At 34.0% G+C, this 23172-nt stretch overlaps 1 protein-coding gene and 8 non-coding genes across 12 annotated transcripts in view; all 9 read left to right on the top strand.

The window, feature by feature from the left end:
- Positions 1–252: 252 nt before the first annotated feature.
- On the top strand, positions 253–325 carry trnav-uac (transfer RNA valine (anticodon UAC)). Its single transcript has one exon. It is a non-coding gene; the product is annotated as a tRNA-Val (tRNA).
- A 316-nt stretch (positions 326–641) lies between these two features.
- Positions 642–713, top strand: trnav-aac (transfer RNA valine (anticodon AAC)). Its single transcript has one exon. It is a non-coding gene; the product is annotated as a tRNA-Val (tRNA).
- Positions 714–1330: 617 nt separating this feature from the next.
- On the top strand, positions 1331–1403 carry trnav-cac (transfer RNA valine (anticodon CAC)). Its single transcript has one exon. It is a non-coding gene; the product is annotated as a tRNA-Val (tRNA).
- A 122-nt stretch (positions 1404–1525) lies between these two features.
- trnav-cac (transfer RNA valine (anticodon CAC)) lies at positions 1526–1598 on the top strand. Its single transcript has one exon. It is a non-coding gene; the product is annotated as a tRNA-Val (tRNA).
- A 617-nt stretch (positions 1599–2215) lies between these two features.
- trnav-uac (transfer RNA valine (anticodon UAC)) lies at positions 2216–2287 on the top strand. Its single transcript has one exon. It is a non-coding gene; the product is annotated as a tRNA-Val (tRNA).
- Positions 2288–2945: 658 nt separating this feature from the next.
- On the top strand, positions 2946–3017 carry trnav-aac (transfer RNA valine (anticodon AAC)). The gene has a single exon. It is a non-coding gene; the product is annotated as a tRNA-Val (tRNA).
- Positions 3018–3246: 229 nt separating this feature from the next.
- trnav-aac (transfer RNA valine (anticodon AAC)) lies at positions 3247–3317 on the top strand. Its single transcript has one exon. It is a non-coding gene; the product is annotated as a tRNA-Val (tRNA).
- Positions 3318–4125: 808 nt separating this feature from the next.
- Positions 4126–4196, top strand: trnav-aac (transfer RNA valine (anticodon AAC)). Its single transcript has one exon. It is a non-coding gene; the product is annotated as a tRNA-Val (tRNA).
- Positions 4197–14181: 9985 nt separating this feature from the next.
- The window catches only part of lrfn2b (leucine rich repeat and fibronectin type III domain containing 2b), a 96799-nt gene continuing 87808 nt past the window's right edge, over positions 14182–23172 (top strand). For all 4 annotated transcript variants that reach the window (XM_058755885.1, XM_058755889.1, XM_058755886.1 and 1 more), the window contains exon 1: positions 14182–14439. The gene's annotated coding sequence lies outside the window, so the exon portion shown is untranslated. The remainder of the gene's footprint in view (positions 14440–23172) is intronic.

Raw genomic sequence — 23172 nt, 5'->3', positions numbered from 1 at the left:
GTGGCTGGTGCACTCAAAGGCCCAATCTGTGGTATAACATTTTCCAAGAAAAAAACAATTAAATTAAATCAAATGAAAAATCAGCACAATGGAAACGTCCACTGAGGATTCCCACATGGCACTGGAAAAAATGCTTGATTTGCCGATTAAAAAAGAAGGTATTTGCAGAATGAAGAACACAACTCAATCTGTAGTTTGCTTCGCGTTCCAAGAAGCGTGCGATGGAAAGTTCAGACCCTACCCTAGAGTCAGGTTTCCGTAGTGTAGAGGTTATCACGTTCGCCTTACACGCGAAAGGTCCTCGGTTCGAAACCGAGCAGAAACAACTCCTGCCTTTTGAAAAAAGTATGCACCCTTTGCGTCGTCAGTGGGCTTTAGAATGCTTTACTTTTATGCGCGTTTCAGCGAGCGTGCACCTAAAGATTTTGGTCTGCTTACAGAAGGCAGGTTTCCGTAGTGTAGTGGTTATCACGTTTGCCTCACACGCGAAAGGTCCTCGGTTGAAACCGAGCAGAAACAACTCCTGCCTTTTGAAAAAGGTATGAACCCTTTGCGTCGTCAGTGGGCTTTAGAATGCTTTACTTTTATGCGCGTTTCAGCGAGCGTGCACCTAAAGATTTTGGTCTGCTTACAGAAGGCAGGTTTCCGTAGTGTAGTGGTCATCACGCTCGCCTAACACGCGAAGGTCCCCAGTTCGAAACTGGGCGGGAACAGAAGGTGGCTTTTGTTCTATCTGTGCTGAAATGGCTGTCTGAAAAGCAGGTGGTCCACGCAGCAAAGGCCTTAATTTCGAGATAGATGAATGCAACTTTTTAAGGAACTCTCCGCAGACTACCAAGCCGATTGAACTCTGTCCTGTTGTGTGCGATTTACTCAGATTGTCAATCTGCTTGTAGGGCAGATTACGGTATGAATTTTTCCCGAAAGAGCACTGAAGTAAAATCGTTGAGTTTCTGTAGTGTAGTGGTTATCACGTTAGCCTAACACGCGAAGGTCCTCGGTTGAAACCGAGCAGAAACAACTCCTGCCTTTTGAAAAAGGTATGAACCCTTTGCGTCAGTGGGCTTTAGAATGCTTTACTTTTATGCGCGTTTCAGCGGCGTGCACCTAAAGATTTTGGTCTGCTTTCAGAAGGCAGGTTTCCGTAGTGTAGTGGTCATCACGTCGCCTAACACGCGAAAGGTCCTCGGTTGAAACCGAGCAGAAACAACTCCTGCCTTTTGAAAAATTATGCACCCTTTGCGTCGTCAGTGGGCTTTAGAATGCTTTACTTTTATGCGCGTTTCAGCGAGCGTGCACCTAAAGATTTTGGTCTGCTTACAGAAGGCAGGTTTCCGTAGTGTAGTGGTTATCACGTTCGCCTCACACGCGAAAGGTCCTCGGTTCGAAACCGAGCAGAAACAACTCCTGCCTTTTGAAAAAAGTATGCACCCTTTGCGTCGTCAGTGGGCTTTAGAATGCTTTACTTTTATGCGCGTTTCAGCGAGCGTGCACCTAAAGATTTTGGTCTGCTTACAGAAGGCAGGTTTCCGTAGTGTAGTGGTTATCACGTTCGCCTCACACGCGAAAGGTCCCCAGTTCGAAACTGGGCGGGAACAGATTTTCTCTTTTTCACAACTGTTCAATTGGCTTTCTGTTGAGGAGGAACTCAACACTACAAAGGCTTTGCGGCCAAGATGCATGAAGACAGTCACTAAAGGTGCAGTTGATGCAAAGATGAAAGTGCAGTCATTGTTGGACCTAAACCTAACCCACACTCGTGCCGTACCCAGCCAGCGTGGATTTCTTCTGTGGAACACGAAAGAAGATATTTGTCTGAGTGGCCCTCTGTTGAGTAGCAGCTCTACGCTACGAAGGCCTTTCTTTGCACAGGTGTGAAGACAATTATTCCGCCACACTAGGCAGCGGTAACTGCCACGCCGACAGACTCGATACTATTACCCAGATAATTTGGATGAACAGGTGGCTGGTGCACTCAAAGGCCCAATCTGTGGTATAACATTTTCCAAGAAAAAAACAATTCAATTAAATCAAATGAAAAATCAGCACAATGGAAACGTCCACTGAGGATTCCCACATGGCACTGGAAAAAATGCTTGATTTGCCGATTAAAAAAGAAGTTATTTGCAGAATGAAGAACACAACTCAATCTGTAGTTTGCTTCGCGTTCCAAGAAGCGTGCGATGGAAAGTTCAGACCCTACCCTAGAGTCAGGTTTCCGTAGTGTAGAGGTTATCACGTTCGCCTTACACGCGAAAGGTCCCCAGTTCGAAACTGGGCGGAACAGATTTTCTTTTTCACATGAATCTTTAAAACCGCACAATCAAACCAAGGAAAACTCGGGCTGTTAAAAGCATAGAATCCAATGCACCATACCCTGAAACAGTCCATAAGAATCCTAGTGTGTGTTGACAAGTCCCAATATTAAAATATCCACCACTGAATATACAGTCCTATAAAGTGATGATCCAAATCCCGGAAGTAGTGGCTGGAAAGGCAAGTCCAAAAAATGTTAACTCCACAATCCAGTTTAGTGATTGTTATATGTAATTGCCTTGTCCAAATACCCACACTTGTGGTCTTTGCCACTTGAGAGCGCATGCATGCGACAGGAAGCAAGTGTGCAAGACTGTCCCAAGTAGTGTTGTCACGGTACCAAAATTTCAGTATTCAGTACCGATACCAGTGAAAATCCACGGTTCTCGGTACCAATTTCGGTACCACATGCTAATTACAAAACACACTATTTTTTAATAATAATGTCAAACAAAAATAAAATGTGCAAAAATCAATGCCATTCTTTATACTTATTTAAATTGTGTTTCAAGTTTTTCCATAAGTAAAAAAGTATGAACCCTTTGCGTCAGTGGGCTTTAGAACGCTTTACTTTTATGCGCGTTTCAGCGGCGTGCACCTAAAGATTTTGGTCTGCTTTCAGAAGGCAGGTTTCCGTAGTGTAGTGGTCATCACGTTAGCCTAACACGCGAAGGTCCCCAGTTCGAAACTGGGCGGAAACAGAAGGTGGCTTTTGTTCTATCTGTGCTGAAATGGCTGTCTGAAAAGCAGGTGGTCCACGCAGCAAAGGCCTTAATTTCGAGATAGATGAATGCAACTTTTAAGGAACTCTCCAGACTACCAAGCCGATTGAACTCTGTCCTGTTGTGTGCGATTTACTCAGATTGTCAATCTGCTGTAGGGCAGATACGGTATGAATTTTTCGAAAGAGCACTGAAGTAAAATCGTTGAGTTTCTGTAGTGTAGTGGTCATCACGTCGCCTAACACGCGAAGGTCCTCGGTTCGAAACCGAGCAGAAACAACTCCTGCCTTTTGGAAAAAGGTATGAACCCTTTGCGTCGTCAGTGGGCTTTAGAACGCTTTACTTTTATGCACGTTTCACCGAGCGTGCACCTAAAGATTTTGGTCTGCTTACAGAAGGCAGGTTTCCGTAGTGTAGTGGTCATCACGCTCGCCTAACACGCGAAGGTCCCCAGTTCGAAACTGGGCGGAACAGATTTTCTCTTTTTCACAACTGTTCAATTGGCTTTCTGTTGAGGAGGAACTCAACACTACAAAGGCTTTGCGGCCAAGATGCATGAAGACAGTCACTAAAGGTGCAGTTGATGCAAAGATGAAAGTGCAGTCATTGTTGGACCTAAACCTAACCCACACTCGTGCCGTACCCAGCCAGCGTGGATTTCTTCTGTGGAACACGAAGAAGATATTTGTCTGAGTGGCCCTCTGTTGAGTAGCAGCTCACGCCACGAAGGCCTTTCTTTGCACAGGTGTGAAGACAATTATTCCGCCACACTAGGCAGCGGTAACTGCCACGCCGACAGACTCGATACTATTACCCAGATAATTTGGATGAACAGGTGGCTGGTGCACTCAAAGGCCCAATCTGTGGTATAACATTTTCCAAGAAAAAAACAATTCAATTAAATCAAATGAAAAATCAGCACAATGGAAACGTCCACTGAGGATTCCCACATGGCACTGGAAAAAATGCTTGATTTGCCGATTAAAAAAGAAGTTATTTGCAGAATGAAGAACACAACTCAATCTGTAGTTTGCTTCGCGTTCCAAGAAGCGTGCGATGGAAAGTTCAGACCCTACCCTAGAGTCAGGTTTCCGTAGTGTAGTGGTCATCACGTCGCCTAACACGCGAAGGTCCCCAGTTCGAAACTGGGCGGAAACAGAAGGTGGCTTTTGTTCTATCTGTGCTGAAATGGCTGTCTGAAAAGCAGGTGGTCCACGCAGCAAAGGCCTTAATTTCGAGATAGATGAATGCAACTTTTTAAGGAACTCTCCGCAGACTACCAAGCCGATTGAACTCTGTCCTGTTGTGTGCGATTTACTCAGATTGTCAATCTGCTTGTAGGGCAGATTACGGTATGAATTTTTCGAAGAGCACTGAAGTAAAATCGTTGAGTTTCTGTAGTGTAGTGGTCATCACGTCGCCTAACACGCGAAGGTCCCCAGTTCGAAACTGGGCGGGAACAGAAGGTGGCTTTTGTTCTATCTGTGCTGAAATGGCTGTCTGAAAAGCAGGTGGTCCACGCAGCAAAGGCCTTAATTTCGAGATAGATGAATGCAACTTTTAAGGAACTCTCCAGACTACCAAGCCGATTGAACTTTAAACACATTTTATTTTTTGTAAATAAAGGGATTTACTATTAAAATTAAAATATGGAGGAAATATTGTGTGATTATTTCTTTAAAAATAAATAGAATTTTTTTTCAACAGTAGTAATAGTATCACATACGTTCAATTAAATAATAGTAATATATTTCTGGCACAATGTCTTTAAGATAAACTTTTATTTTGACGGGTTGCCGTGAATACCTTTAAATTTCTGTGTGTAGCTATATGATATGATGCTGGTTTTACTCAAATTAAACGGTAAAATGCTCGTGAAGTGACTCTCAGAGCAGTTCTGTAGATGTAATGTGTTTATGTCCTCACTGAGACGGCAGATGATGAAATCACCGCGAGCATCACGCGCGCTTCAGTGTGTGTAGTAAAAAAAAAAAAAAAACGCGCGTCTCTGCCATTCATTCATTCACACAGAGACGCGCAGAACATGCGGGATTCATATCTGAATCGACTTTTGCGGCTTAATATTTACAGATACTAGTTCATGTCGCGATTTGATTTAAGTGTAATGACCTACTTTTGATTAATTCATCCAAACTTTGACAGATTCCGTGACATTCCGTGCTAAACTGTAAATTCTGTTTTTATAACTGGATTTCGCGATTCTGTCCGCGTTTTCTGCATCGCAGAAATCATTGGGCTGTACGCGTCAAGAACCGGGTTGACCGGGTACTCGGTAGAGCCCTGCACGGGCCTAAAATTTAGGCCCTAGCCCGGCCCTGGCCCGATACGCTGAGGCCCTAGCCCGGCCCGTGTCCGACAGCTCATCAGAATTCTCGGCCCGAGTCCGACCCGAGCCCGTCTTTTTTCCCCCTTCTCCCAAAACAGCTTATCTACTACTGTTTCAGCTATTAAAATAGTTCAGTTTTGTATGAAATGGCAAAGTGATTGTATTTCGTTTCGTTATTTTATTAAGTTAATTTAGAAAAACATTTGGAGCATTTTTTTTTTTTTATTCCTTAAATGTAAGTTTTTGTTTTTTAAAGTTACGACCAAGCGGCCAGCGGCAGACAGCGAGTTGATCATAGCCTATGTTTGATCAATTTAGCTTTCTCAAATCATCAAAACTTCTCCAAAATTAAATCTATAATTATAAAACAGCTCCACAATGTTAGTTTAAACACTTGAGCTAGATAAATGTGCACTGATGCATATCCAGTCGTTTGTGCGGAGAGTGGAAGCTGAAGCACGCTTTACAGGACGCGCAAGAATGATCACGTGCATTGGAAACATTTCAAAATACGCTGTCATTTTTGCTCATAAAGGTAAGAGTAAAAGGCTACGTTGTTCGGAACTGTAAAGGGTGTACTTTTATTTGTGTGCACTCACAATATCAACAAAACGTGCTTTTATAAAAAAAGAAAAGAAAAGAAAAAAGCAGTTTCGGTTTTGAGCAAGCGGAGCGCTTCTGAAAAACCGAAACACAACATATAGCCTACTTGCCTCACTGACTTGATAAATATAGTATCTATAGAAAGCTTTAAATTACTACTTTAAAACGAAATAATTCGAATCGAAAACAAAAACTCTTTCATTATAAAATCCCTAAAGATGCATTTCTCTCTAAAGGCGCATCCAGTGAGGAGATGGCGAGTCAGGATCATCATCAAATGTATGGCTGATCAAAAATGCAGCTTTTCCCGAAGCATTGGGAACTTTTTGTCACTCCAAGCTCCAACTTCTTCCTGATGCTCTGCATGGTCACCTGTATGCTAATGTGTGCGTATGCGTTGCGTATTGCTTAGGCGATGTATAATATTTATAATATAATCAGTATTTAATACAGTAGCCATGTGTGCTCTCTGCGCATATATGGGCACAAAAAAAAGGAGAGAAGCTAAATGAGCCCGAGCCCGACCCGAGCCCGATCTGTAAAAAAAAAAAAAATGTCCCGAGCCCGGCCCGAATGTACTCAGCGTGTCGGGCTCCGTCGGGTCCCGACGGGCTTGCAGACCTCTAGTACTCGGTACCACCGGTACTTAAAAAAACCTGGTACCGTGACGTTTTCATTTTTTTAGTACCGAAGTACCGGGTCTTTTGACAACACTAGTCCCAAGTCTTAAACACGCCAAAGCATACTGCCCTTAACCCACACTAAACTCCGGACCGCTATTCAAGGCTTAGTGTATCCCGTCATGCATCATGTTTTGAAATAAATTGTGACACTTTTTGCTGAGATCTCAGGAGGGATCACGGAAACCTTTCCAATGTAATTAAATATTAATAATAATAATTTGATATTACAAATAATTTAGTAGAAAAACAAAGTGTTGCACATTTGTTTGGTGCAAATATAAGTATATTAATTTTGTACAACATTTGCAACTGCATTTTATCACTTAATTGGAAGCACCACAAATTAAATTGTCTTCTGTTATTGGGTGAACATACATTTAAAAGTTGATTTTAAAACGCTAAGTATTGAAACTAAAAATAAATCTCTGTAAAAACATGCATTTTTACAACACTATAAGTAATGATGAGTTCGACACACACTTGTGACCTTCATCCTCACTTGAACGCCTGGGCCAAATACAGGAAATACGTCATATAAGACTGCAAGCCTGCGTCCCAATGTGCATACTATCCACCCTATCTTTAGGATGGATAGTATGCACATTGGGACGCAGGGAAAGTTTGTGTCTGACCTTTTGCTTGCCATGCTGCTCTTTATACAGGTGTATTTCTATGGAGCGAATTTTGTGCCAATATTCTGCTTTGCAAAGAAAAACTTGATTTTCAAACAAACGCAAAGTGATTTTGCAAATACAAAACTCTATTTGAGAGAAAATGCAGAGGTATGGACAAATGTATGTATTGTGTGTTACAACTGTGAGACTCATTTGCCTTTTTATGAGGAAACTTGGCTTTTTATCTCCCTTTGACCTCCATTTCAGCAGCATTAGCTTGAAAGGTTTTTCCAAATTGCAGCCTTGAAATATGTATAAATATATATTGTAAGGTAATTATTTAATCTTAAGCATTACAGTTTTTTACAATCATTAGGACCAGACCCAGAATTCGCACCTTATATGTTTGATGAATGTTCATGCAGCAGCTCAGAATTTCTGTTAAAAAATAAATAAATAAATAAATAAATAAATAAATAAATAAATAAATAAATAAATAAATAAATAAATAAATAAATAAATAAATAAATAAATAAATAAATAAATAAATAAATAAATAAATAAATAAATAAATAAATAAATAAATAAATAAATAAATAAATAAATAAATAAATAAATAAATAAATAAATAAATAAATAAATAAATAAATAAATAAATAAATAAATAAATAAATAAATAAATAAATAAATAAATAAATAAATAAATAAATAAATAAATAAATAAATAAATAAATAAATAAATAAATAAATAAATAAATAAATAAATAAATAAATAAATAAATAAATAAATAAATAAATAAATAAATAAATAAATAAATAAATAAATAAATAAATAAATAAATAAATAAATAAATAAATAAATAAATAAATAAATAAATAAATAAATAAATAAATAAATAAATAAATAAATAAATAAATAAATAAATAAATAAATAAATAAATAAATAAATAAATAAATAAATAAATAAATAAATAAATAAATAAATAAATAAATAAATAAATAAATAAATAAATAAATAAATAAATAAATAAATAAATAAATAAATAAATAAATAAATAAATAAATAAATAAATAAATAAATAAATAAATAAATAAATAAATAAATAAATAAATAAATAAATAAATAAATAAATAAATAAATAAATAAATAAATAAATAAATAAATAAATAAATAAATAAATAAATAAATAAATAAATAAATAAATAAATAAATAAATAAATAAATAAATAAATAAATAAATAAATAAATAAATAAATAAATAAATAAATAAATAAATAAATAAATAAATAAATAAATAAATAAATAAATAAATAAATAAATAAATAAATAAATAAATAAATAAATAAATAAATAAATAAATAAATAAATAAATAAATAAATAAATAAATAAATAAATAAATAAATAAATAAATAAATAAATAAATAAATAAATAAATAAATAAATAAATAAATAAATAAATAAATAAATAAATAAATAAATAAATAAATAAATAAATAAATAAATAAATAAATAAATAAATAAATAAATAAATAAATAAATAAATAAATAAATAAATAAATAAATAAATAAATAAATAAATAAATAAATAAATAAATAAATAAATAAATAAATAAATAAATAAATAAATAAATAAATAAATAAATAAATAAATAAATAAATAAATAAATAAATAAATAAATAAATAAATAAATAAATAAATAAATAAATAAATAAATAAATAAATAAATAAATAAATAAATAAATAAATAAATAAATAAATAAATAAATAAATAAATAAATAAATAAATAAATAAATAAATAAATAAATAAATAAATAAATAAATAAATAAATAAATAAATAAATAAATAAATAAATAAATAAATAAATAAATAAATAAATAAATAAATAAATAAATAAATAAATAAATAAATAAATAAATAAATAAATAAATAAATAAATAAATAAATAAATAAATAAATAAATAAATAAATAAATAAATAAATAAATAAATAAATAAATAAATAAATAAATAAATAAATAAATAAATAAATAAATAAATAAATAAATAAATAAATAAATAAATAAATAAATAAATAAATAAATAAATAAATAAATAAATAAATAAATAAATAAATAAATAAATAAATAAATAAATAAATAAATAAATAAATAAATAAATAAATAAATAAATAAATAAATAAATAAATAAATAAATAAATAAATAAATAAATAAATAAATAAATAAATAAATAAATAAATAAATAAATAAATAAATAAATAAATAAATAAATAAATAAATAAATAAATAAATAAATAAATAAATAAATAAATAAATAAATAAATAAATAAATAAATAAATAAATAAATAAATAAATAAATAAATAAATAAATAAATAAATAAATAAATAAATAAATAAATAAATATATATATATATATATATATATATATATATATATATATATATATATATATATATATATATATATATATATATATATATATATATATATATATATATATATATATATATATATATATATATATATATATATATATATATATATATATATATATATATATATATATATATATATATATATATATATATATATATATATATATATATATATATATATATATATATATATATATATATATATATATATATATATATATATATATATATATATATATATATATATATATATATATATATATATATATATATATATATATATATATATATATATATATATATATATATATATATATATATATATATATATATATATATATATATATATATATATATATATATATATATATATATATATATATATATATATATATATATATATATATATATATATATATATATATATATATATATATATATATATATATATATATATATATATATATATATATATATATATATATATATATATATATATATATATATATATATATATATATATATATATATATATATATATATATATATATATATATATATATATATATATATATATATATATATATATATATATATATATATATATATATATATATATATATATATATATATATATATATATATATATATATATATATATATATATATATATATATATATATATATATATATATATATATATATATATATATATATATATATATATATATATATATATATATATATATATATATATATATATATATATATATATATATATATATATATATATATATATATATATATATATATATATATATATATATATATATATATATATATATATATATATATATATATATATATATATATATATATATATATATATATATATATATATATATATATATATATATATATATATATATATATATATATATATATATATATATATATATATATATATATATATATATATATATATATATATATATATATATATATATATATATATATATATATATATATATATATATATATATATATATATATATATATATATATATATATATCGACAAATTAAGTTAACACAATCTCACTAATTTGTGCATGTTTATTTTTAAGCAGCCCTTAATATCGATCATGGATCAGATCGATCCAGCATGGCAAACAGCGAATATATCTGTGCTGTTTAATGCATTGGGACGTTATGTTTTCCTCAGTACTTAACTGACATGTCTCCGGTATATTTTTCATCTGTAAATGTCAAAAAGTCATGCAACCATATCTATTTTGATGTCAGGAGTGGGCGAGGCGTAAACCCAATTTATACTTCTGCGTCGGACCTACGCCGTAAACTGTGCGTCGGTTTTCATTTACTCTGCGTCGTCGTCCGCGTCGACGTGCAGTACACCTGCGGACCGCTAGTCTGCAGTGTCCACCGGCATGTTGCTTGTGAACCCGCAGTACCACGGCAAAAGCTGAAGAAGAAGCGGCTCGTCGGAGAAGCATAGCCGTGACGGCGGCAAATAAATATCAAATCATTAAATCATTATTTAAAACAACAAAAATGGGACAACAACGGAACAGGAGAAGATGGCATTCTTTCAATCTCCACAAGCACGTGTACCACGGCAGATCAACATTGTTTGTCGCGGACAACTACTGATGTATAATGCTATGTAGTATAATAAATGATAAAACACCTGTCTTTGCTTTGTTTTATTTTAAATAAGAAGGTGTGACATTAAACTATATTACAGCGCTCATAAACGCACACAAAACTCAAGTACATACAGAGGGAGGGGTTCTAGCAGACCAATCACAGCGCTTGAGGTCTGCGTAGAATTGGCGCGCTGTTAGGTTTTTGGGGAGGTGCACGTCACGGCGTAGGTTACGGCGCAGGCCTGTGCGTCTCTGCGTAGGCTACGGCGTAGGTTCGACGCAGAAGTATAAATTGGGCTTAAACAGACTGAGCGCAATAATTCTGAGCAAAATATAAATTTTGCTAAAATATTTGTTGTTGGACATTAAATGTGTCTTGAAGAATTTTAAACCTACTTATAAGTGTATTATTATGATAACAGTAACTGTAAAGGGACTATTGTAATAGGTAGCCTAAATCAAATGTAAGCTAGTATAGTCCTAATTACTAAGCTCAAATGAGTTAATGTGTGTTTCTTATAGCAGTTAAAATATAGTCATTTTCTTTATTATTTATTTTCATTTTTAATTCAGTTATTTTAACTTTTAATTTAGTTATTTTAATGCTTTAAAGAGCAATTTTAGATTGTAATGTTCTGCTATGTTCTGCTAATTATAAAAGGTGAGCCTATTGGTCAGTGTTAGAGGAGCTCAGTTTAGCCTGACAGTAAGCCTGCTCTAGACCAGATTAGTTTCCCAGCATAAATTGCCACAGTGACTAAACTTGATCTAGGCCTATGTTAAATTTGCTTTATGGAACCAAATCATTTGACAATGAGTCAGATTAACTGAAATAAGCCTGGCCTATTTGGTTAACTTGTTTTATGAAACAGGCCTTGAGGCATTAAAAGTGATCATATTTTCTGCATTGCATCGAATTGCATTGTGTTGAATCGAATCGAAATCGGATCGCACTGCATCGTAATAGGGGTGAATCGTATCACTTTGCATCGGTAGCTGCTTCATATGTAGCCTATCTTTAATGTATGTATGGTTGGCTTTGTGTACAGCGTTATATTTTTAACGCTCCAAAAGCAGCACCTAGTGGCAAAGAATGAATTTGCATTTTCATTTAGACCAATGTGAAAATACCAACAAGTGGGGGGGGGCAATATGCTAATGTATCATGTTGAGTCAACATGAAACGGCTTTGGCTTCGTTTTAAAAACGACTCGTTTTAATGACTCTGAGTCGATTCTTTCTTTTGAGAGACAATAACTTTATACATGGTGCACTTTCAGATTTAAAACTTTGCAGGATGTTTTCAAGAAAATACTTAATTTATCATTTATTAAAACAATGCAATATAAACAGATTTAATCGTGTTCCCTTAGAAATCAAATTGACCCCTGTACACTGTTGACCTCTTACTCAACGCTTAAACCAACCCATACACCAAACCTGAGCCTAACTTTATACCCGTATCATACCTCAATAACAGCACGTGTTGTGCTTTTACAAAAGCCTTTAATCATTGCATAACATCTGTTTAAATCGTTTGTAGATTTTCAAGATGTGCATGATCATATAAATTAGAAGTTTAATGACATTTGTAAGCATTTTAATTTACATGAAATGTTAATTATTAGGTAATGTTTAATATGTTTATTAGTAAACATTTACGAGCACATTATTTCACATTTCTAGATGTCTGAATGCATATTAACTAATGATCCATTAAGCATTACATAATGTTTGTTAATGAAAGTTATTATAAAGTGTTACCGACTTCTTTTAAGACAAATTTTAAGTCAAATTAAGCCTCTAAAATTTTTGTTTTACTTGAGATTATCTCAACGTAGGCCACTATGATGCATGTTTGGTCTATGTTTTTTTGTTTTTTTTCAAATTACATATTGTTTAACAACTTGGTCACAAGGTTGTTTATACAGACTGCAATGGTTTTACAATAGTTGTACAATCACTAAAAATTCTTGACAAAAAAAATCAGTTCATTTTTATCAGTAGCCTATTAAAAAAAAAAGAAAAAAAAGTGAGTTGGGTTTGGTACAACATGGTCAAATATGTTGATGTTTGTCTTATGTCTAAGACGATACATAGCTTGGCTTCCCTGTTAAAACAGGGGATGTCAATATAAGAACAATGGCAGGTCGGTCTACAAGGGGAGGAGTAAGAGGGGATTGCATTATTCCCCTAAGAAAGTGTACATTTATTTTTCATTAAAGCTGCACATGGTCATGGAACTGCATCCCACCAATGCGGTTCTTTTAAGTCTTAAGCCGTCTGAAAATACTTCTTTTAAAGAAATATGTCTATGCAGCTAGGAATTGCATTCATGTCAGAGAATAAATGGCCTAAACAACATTATTCAAAATGAATGATACAATTGGTTGTTATAAAGAAATTCACCTTTGCAACTGTATTGAATTTCCTTTGAATTAGATGAGTAGAATTGTCGTTGTGTTCTGTGTTTGATCTTTGTGTTCTGATTCAAATTCCAGCTCAATTTGCTGTGTGAAATGACCAGTTCAGATTAAGAACTACATGCATGAAGGAGTTGTTAGCTGTGTTCTGTTAAATGGTGTGCAATGTAATATTTTTTGTTATAAATTGTGTCATATGAATTGCTGGATTACTGCATCAGCAGATAGGCTACCACAAATAATCGGATTTGGCTTTATTTTAAAAAAATAAATAAAAAACAACAATTTAACGTTTCGCACACGAAAGAGAGGCTGCGCATTGCGTATGCTCCTGATTTGTGAGTATAAATAGTCTAGTGTTGGAGCCTCTGTTGCCTGTATGTTATGCGTCTGCATTAGAACTCGGTTTATCAGATAAACGGCGAGGCTGCAGCGTGCGCGAGCTCGCGCGTGTTTGATGAGAGCGCCTCAGCGCGCGGCGGATGTGTTTCTGTGTGGAAGCGGACGCTGCGTGTGTCCATGTGGATCGAGGCTAAGCGCTGGGAATGTGATAAAACGATCAAGAGCTGAAGCTGTGTGTTTAAACGACATCGATGGACGATCGTGACTCGACGTCCCACACCAAAGGTAAGAGCCGCTGATGTGCCTGCTGGGATATTATGTTCGCGATGGGAAATTATATTGAGCTGATTTGGAGATACAGGTTTACTGATGCTGGAGAACGTTTACTAGATGCAGTAGCCTATCTGATAAGTTGGCAGAGGTGGGCTCAAATGTTTCGCGCATGATCTCAGTCCAGCACAGCCTCCTGTGATCGCTGTGGATGAGCGGAGAGCCCGGTGTCCGGTGTCCGGTGTCCGGCTCTGCGTCGGTCACACCGAGGCTGTTGAGTGATAGTAGCGTCAGATCGAGCACTGAATAGGGTCCGTCTGGTCTTCTGCTGGCCGAGGGCTATCAGACGCAAACCTATGGTCTGTGGATTTCAAGCCTTCTGTGTTAAAAGATTCTACGTGAAAAAATTCCTCAACGTGTAAGATTAATCTTACGTCCTTTAGCTGGCCTCTAATTGCTTTCGCCTTTTTGATTACTATATATTATAAACGGTCATGCAGTGTGACAAAAGTTGAAAGTTTAAGTGAATTTGAACTCATGAAAGCTGTGTGCATAACAGGGTATCAGCCTAACACTTGTGAACGGGGATGCAGCCAGAACTTTTTTCAGACCCAGTGATTTTATGGTGGCCAAACAAATCTTCTAAACATGTGGTTTTATGCTATTATCATTGGACTACCCCCAATGACTGTAAAATTGCACTGTAAAATAAATGAAAATGAATAGTTCGTAGACATATCATTTTGCTTTACACTACTGTAGGGGAATTACAATACTTTTTTCCTAATATCTAGACTTGCAAGAGATATTTTGAAATGTCACTGCAGTACCCATTTCAGCCGCTAGTTGTCAATATTGCATACTGCAGCTTAAACTTTTATTTTGATGGAAACTGCAGTAGAGCTTTTTTTGAGTCCATCTTTTTTGAGTCTATTTTTCACTGATCGTGTGAACAAAATGTGCGCTTTGATTTTAAATGTGCGGTAAAAAAAAAAGACTTGATAAGCCATATTGCGAATTTAAGCATTCAAGCAAATTCAAGAAAAAAGGGCCACTAACAATTGCTGAGGATGCTCGAAAGATGTAGCCGAATATTGGGAGAACAACCATGTCCTCAATCATCCAAACATTTGTAGACAGTAGAGCTATGCGATCAAACAATGTGCACTGTACTGAAACACTGTATACTTACTGTAATGCTTCATATTATAGTAGTCCACTTGCATTTGGTATTATACAGTAAATATACAGATACACACGCATGTATACATACAGTCTTTATATATGTCCCACATTCAGTAATGTGTAGAGATACCATTTTTCAAAACCGATCTGATCCGATACCAAAAATTCTGAGTATCGGCCGATACCGATATGATACCAGGCCTGTGTTTTTTTTTGTTTGTTTTTTTTTATCAACGTAGAATTTCTATACCTCAGTGTGGTGACCTGATCATCACTGTTTTGTGTGTTAAACACAATCTACTAAACAAAGAAAACTTCATTTTGAAGAAAAATAACAAAAGAAAAATTATATAATCATAATCTATGACAAAAATACTATTATAAACTAGGTTAGTGGATAATTCAGCAACAAAAGGTATTCTAGAAAAATCATGAGTGCACAATAATTTTATAAAATCTAAACATTTAGTGAAATAACATTATTTAGTGGAGAACAAATATAAGTGTACACTGTAAAAAAAAAAAAAGTTGAGTGAACTTAAAAAAACATTTTTTACCAGCTTCAGCAGATTTTTGAGTTTGCTCAACTTGTTTTTGTGGGAGATTCTCAAATTTTTGTTGTATAAACTTAAAACAAGAAGTTGAGCAAACTCAAAAATCTGCTGAAGTTTGTTGCCTTAAAATTTTAAGTTGGCTCAACTTTTTTTTTTTACAGTGTAGGACTAAATCTGGTAAAATGTTATATTGCTTTACGTATTGTTGTAAAATACATTCATGAAAAACAAGTAAATACATTCATATATAAATATATACTATAAATTAAAAGACATTTCTTTTACATGTATAGCACAGTAATGAGGCAGAAACATATGATAGATAAGACGAACAAGAAAGGCTATTAATAATCTTTCATTGCGCAAAAGTATTATACGAAAGGCTCAATACAGAGCGGCACAAAGCGCTTATGCGCATCCCGAGCGCAGAATGATGCGCTTGAAGCAACACAGAGTCACAGCGCGCAGCGCTCGCATAGAACAGTTCAAAGCACAAAGAGAAGAGATATTGATGCGTAGTATATTATATATGTGTGACAGTTTATGGAGCCTTTTCTTTTAACAGTTTTAAACTTCACTTACTGTGTGTTCTTTGAGAGAGTTTCATTGTTTTGACTGTCGTAACCGAACACGTCATGCAGACTGAACGCTAAATGAAGGATGACAGACAGCCGCAGCAGAGAGAAGAGTTTACGTGAAATTGAATTTAATGACTTAAATATTCATCTGTACCTCACATTAAAGTCTGCGTGAACCGGAAGTTGCGGCCGACTTTATTTCAGTATGGTGATGTAGTTCCATCTGAAAGGGAATATTGAATAGAGGGTGGGGTTTTATCTTAGGCTCCTCCTCTCATCTTGTTGGAGGGGAGGTTTAAGCATATTCTGACGTCATCAGAGAAGGAACACCAGTCCAGAGCGGGAGCAAATCTTCCGATTTTGATTAAAGATTACCAAGACAAACAAATGGTTTCCTTTTTTTTTTTTTTACCTCAAGACTAAAAATGTGCACTAACAAAATAAATATTGTAAATATTGATTTCATATGGACTTTAAACTATGAAACATCTTCAGAACACTTGGAATATAGTGCATGAGAACTTTATGGTGCTTTATAATGTTGTTTTTTTTTCTTTTTTCTTTGGTTGCGGAGATAATGACTGTTATGAAAATGAATGTTAAAAATAAAAACATGACATGAAAACATGAACACATGATTAGATGTTTGTTTATGATTATGATGGAGCAATGTTATTAAAAAAAGAATCATCTGCCTGAGGTGAAGCTGACTTTATGCCAATAAACTGAAACCCGTTCTATGACACTTCCTATGATATTAATCAGATAATTTAGATACATAACATTAACATAACATTACAACTTATATCTGCACAAAAGGATGCATATGCCAGTGAACCTTGTTACGCGCTACAGCGAGAGAGAGAGAGAGAGAGAGAGAGAGATCCCACCATGATGTGCTTTCAACAGCACGCTGAAACACGAGCAAGGACAGAATTCACTACAGAGTTCACATCCTATAAAGTTCTCGTTATAATGCTTATGTCATTAATGTTTATGGCAGATTTGTGCTATATTTTCATCTACATTATCAAGTGATTCCTAAAATCGCCTGCATGTTTTCAAAGCCATACGAAGTACGAAAACAATTGTAATTGAAGTATTCCTACTGTTGAACAAATATCAGGAAAAAAAATCACTGCTGCATTATTATAAGATCAGTATTTTTGAAAAAGAAACATCTAAAAGCAATATGACCGTCTCAAATAACTGAAGTCAATATCAGGCATTGCATGTGAGCATGAAACTAAACACTGGTAATATGCAACGCATTCAGCATGTAAATAAATGTTAATATCCCAACGCATCCTATATCACATTAATCAGATGTGTATGTAGCTAACCCAGACATCACTAGGTGACTTCAAAGCCAAGCTTCTCTCTCTTCTCACGTCTATACTTTGAACCGCATGCTGTTGCAAGCTAAACAATCAGAGCTCAGGGTGCCGCCCAAAGTGCTGCTATAACCAATCAGATTTTAAAATGTTTTTTCCACGATCATCGTTTTCATGATCGATCATCGCTGTCACGGCCGAGTACTCGAGAGCACATCCCTAGTGTGAACACAGAATGAAGATTGAATGAGTTCAGAACACACTGACGTAAGAAGTCCACTCCGGGCCAGTCCAGAGCCAATGAAATTCAAACTTCAGTGGCTCTGGGCCAATCATGAGATTCTCTGACGCAGATGACGCATTTACTCTGTGCTGTGTAGTTTGATTTTAAGTTGTGTAATGCGATGTCTCGAGGCCTCATTTTGTGTGAAAACTTGAAGGCAGAGTGCTGACAGAAAATATATGAAAGAATGCATGAATGAATTCTATGAATGCATAAGGGAGTTTCCATGGCTTTTAATCTCTTCCATGTAATGCCTAGCAGGGTTTTCAAGCGCAGCAGTGCTTTGTTGACAGCAGTTACCAGGGAAACAGCTTTATTTCTGCTGTTCCATAAGTGCCACCTGCTGTGAGGCAGTGGATTTACATGTTTGTTCAGCCTGTCTGCTGTTTTTGTTCAGACCAAAATGAAAATTGGACCATTTTGTTGTTGTTGTAAACCTTATCTGGGAGATGGATAAGCTAATGTGCATTCAAAAAAAAAAATCACAACACTTTGGATATTAAGCCTAAAATAGATTAGAAATGTTTATGGAGCAGATAAAATGCCAATAATTTTGACTGAAATGTGAGGTTTATCACGTTATAAAATTTTGTTAAAACTTTATTTGAATATGTTACATGTACATGTTAAGTCACGCAGCCAGTAATTTAATGTCTTTATGTAACATTTTTATTAAGTCAAAAACAATGAAAACAGTAACCTTTTTCATTTTTTTTCCCTTAAATTGTTAATAATAATAATAATTTCCTGAAAAATTATCTTCTTTGTATATTGTTTTAATTTTGTTTTTAATTAATTAATTAATTATTTTTTTTCATTTGGTAATTTAAGTATTTAGTTTTATCCAGAGAACTGTTTCTTTCGAAACTAAGCCAACCATTCATTTAACATAGCACTACAATAAAACACGCTGAAGCTTTTCTAGCCTAGTGTGCATTCCTTTTTCATTTAATATATGTTCTGGACAGAACTTTGTGATTTTTCAAAACATAACCTACTGAAATACTTTTACAGTGACGCTGCAATTAGCAGCAAAAAAGCGGCAGAGCGGTTCTTGACTGTTCAATCTGGATAGCTCAGGCCGTTTGCATCATAGAATGGTGAAAAACGTCACCTGTCTGTCAGTGTCGGGTGTGTTCGCGCCCTCTCTCAAGCCTCATTCGTTCCGCCAGCGTCTCGCAGCGATCATTTTCATACCACGGACGCTAAACATTCTTGCAAACTGTCTAGACTGAATTATGCATACAGACATTCATATAAGGAGTTTTAAACAGCAGATTAGTCATTCAGAGAATACATTTTATTTTTGAACATGAAATATTGACCTCATAGCTGGATACGGGCCTGATCACAACAACAGGGCTGGCCAAGATACAATCAGGGGTGGCACTGGCCACCAAATAGCTACACCCCTGCTTGTAAATTCACTTGAGTTTCACTTGAGTGTTTATTTCTTTCCATATTAACTTCATAAATGTCTAGTGCAATTATGTGGTTTTATTATTACAGTGTACATATTTTTCTCTATTTACCCCAAAAGAATGGAAGGCTTTACCCCATAGGTGGGGCACGCCATAACATGACCTTTTAACGGATTAAAATGTTATCTGATTTAATCAAAAAATATGGAAATATTTTGTCAGTAAAGTACAATTGTATAAATATTTTAAAATAAACACATTTTTGAGTTTGACAATGAACAAAACACAAGTTATGAAATTTGTTTGTAATGTTATATTATATTTATTGTTCATTGGCCGCTGCTTATGCTGTGACTATGCGGTCAGTTAAGCAAGAACGCAGCGCATCTCAGTTCTCACAAGGATGCGTTCTGTGTCCTCGCGTCTTTCCGAGTTCGTTCTTCCGAGGAAGCTTGGCAAGACCGGTCTCCACGAGATCACAAGTCCGTTCTCTGTGTTCTTGGAATTGAGAAACAGCCTTTATCTCCAACCCTGATCGAGCACACCTGAATGAGCTAATCAAGGTCTTGTGAGTTTGATCGAGGTTGCAGCTAAACTCTGCAGGAAAGTGGAACATAAGTTTAAATCCGAACAAAGTAACTCAAAGAACAGGCATGAAAAACCACAACAGCAAAATAAGGCAGAACATTTAAAAAGGCAATAAATGTAACAACACTGCATGTGCAGTTACTGTGACATCACAGTGTTCTGGTTAATGTGTAAATATGCAAGATTACAGTCATTCAGATAATCAGTGATGTTCACTGACAGTATGTCATGTCATTCATCTGTAATAAACTGTAAAACTACTATACAGTGACTAGAAAGCAGTGTAGAATATATTGTACATTTAGTAACTTATTTTTGCAGTGTGGGAATACGATGTTTGTTTATTAGGAAGACGCATACTGAATGTCTTAAGTTGACAGCAGTCCAAACAGATCTTCAGGTTTTCAAATAATACCTCTCTAAGAAGCCCTTTGGCCTCAGAGGATCTGCTGGCTATAAATAAGGGCACATATGTCACCGTGCCTCTGGCTGACACAAACTAATCTCCCTCTGAGCCAATGGAGCCAGATCTCTTTCACTGCTTTCTGACAGAGCTCATGGCCATCTCTTTCCTACAATATGACTTTATTTTTTCCATTCCTCACGTAATGCCGTCTCCCTGTTCCCCACATCACCTTTCAGCTCGCACTGCCGTCTCCGCCGTGTAAGACTCCAGGCTTTGATCTGTCAGGACAAGATGTGATCTGGATTGAGTTTGTTTGACTCAAAATCCCTTTCCATATGTCGTACTTCATTTGGATGCTCGTAAATCATGGATGCCACTGTGACACGACATCAGAGGAGCATTCAGCACACCGAGCAGCTTTGAAGTAATGAAAAAGACAAGCACGCGCTTGTACGCTGATATTTCACATGCATACACTACGCCGTGATTTTCATTGTAATCATTCAAGAGTCCACCCAAAAATGAAAATGGTCACTAAATTGACCTGGGTCCCACTTTATATTGGGTGGCCTTAACTACTATGTACTTATTTTTTGATGTAAGTACAATGTTCTTATTGTGTTCATATTTTATTGCAACAGAGTAATTATAAATGTAATTACAGAAATTAATTACATACAAGTATTTTTAAACATGTATGTACACAATAAGTGCAATGTAAGTACATAGTAGTTAAGGCCACCTAATATAAAGTGGGACCTTGATCTGTCTCTATTTACCCTCATGTCAACCAAGTCTGAAACACGATTAAAGTGATACACGCAGTAGTTGATGACAGCTGTTTCATGCCACTGCTGTTACTAATCACCACTAGATTGACCAATCAGAACACACCAACACAAGCACTTATTAATGAATGTTAGACCAAATAATATTGCCACAGTTTTGTGTATTGTGAAGTTACCGTGAACTTAAATAATGACCTTACTTGAATTTCTCAATATTCAGTAAAACAGAAGTGATAGAATTTTTTAATTAATTAATTTATTGATAAAACGCTGAGCTATTATTGTTTGAGATTACGGTGAACTTGTATGGCTCCCCAGTCCAACCACCAGCAGCCGCAGGCTTTGTTCACACTGCGCAGCTCCGGTTCGTTTTTCAGGTCTGATCTTTTGCATTTTGCAAATCAGATCGAATCGGATCTTACGTTCTTTTTTTTTTTGGTTTGTTTTGACAGTGTCGTCTACAAAGAAAACAGTTTTAAGTTATTACATATAAACCTTTAACATATCAGATTTACTTGTTGGTTGTTCAGTGATGATATTTGTGGTCTTCGAAGCCACGAGTCTGTGTGACTTTAACTGCTCTGGTGTGTCTGGGTGGGGAAAACATCTCACCATGTATCAAATTGCATAGATTTCAAAGTTTGGTTCTTTGATATTATGACAAAATCTGACCTTGTAGTGGTTAAATATGAGATATAATTTGTCTTGGCTGTTAAATGGGCAAGTCTCGTAAATCTATTATTTGTTCCCGGGCAAAGTGTTTTGACTGAGGGTAAGGTTACGTTTAATAACTTTTTATTTAACTTTAATGTTGTAATAGAGTGCTGCCTTCACAGTTGACTTGTTGTGTTGCCTAAACACATGGATATTTTAAAAACGAAAACAAAAAAGGCAATGTGTGTTTTATACCAGGATTTGATTCATTTGTAAATTTGTTACAATGGCATGTATTGCCAAAATGATATAAGTTGAGTATCAAGTACTCTGCTGTTCCATTTGCAGAATGACCAGAGGTGAGCATTAGCCAATGGGATTACCACTTGAGTGTAAGTCCCGCCCACTGCTAAAGAACCAGCTCTGTTTTACACCCACTGATGCACTGTTTGAAGAGTGACACATGCAAAACAGACCTCCAGGACCGAGTTTGGGGACCCTCTGTGTAAACGCTACAGTAGATCCTCTTTCGGTCAGACACCCCACCCCAGCCCCACGATGAGCCCATGCCAGGCCAAACGCGGCAGAAACCTCGCACCAGCTCATCCTGTTTTTGTAAATGCATAAATGAGCCTCTCTGTGGCCCTCACGTTTACAGCTCATCTAGACAGCTTTTGATTTATTTTTGTTGTGAGAGCTATTGCTCAGATGCTCAGTGGTGGTGTTCTCTTTCATGAGCTCTATTTAGGCAGAAAAAGATGTGAATTTGAGAGGAAATTTGTAATGTGAGGAACAGAGCTGATTGTATCAGAGACAAAGTAACTTAAAAGAAGTATGTCACTATAAGCGAGAGACATTTCACCTGAGTTTGGGATGGGGCTGTCTGTTTGACCAATGGCAGACGGGGTGGTGTTCAGCAAACCCATTCTGAAAACAGTCATTATTTTCGCTGTTCTG

The sequence above is a fragment of the Onychostoma macrolepis genome, chromosome 20 (assembly GCF_012432095.1).
Source record: "Onychostoma macrolepis isolate SWU-2019 chromosome 20, ASM1243209v1, whole genome shotgun sequence".
Classification (NCBI taxonomy): Eukaryota; Metazoa; Chordata; class Actinopteri; order Cypriniformes; family Cyprinidae; genus Onychostoma; species Onychostoma macrolepis.
Note: the sequence above shows the minus strand (reverse complement) of the source record. Positions and strands in the feature narration are given on the sequence as shown.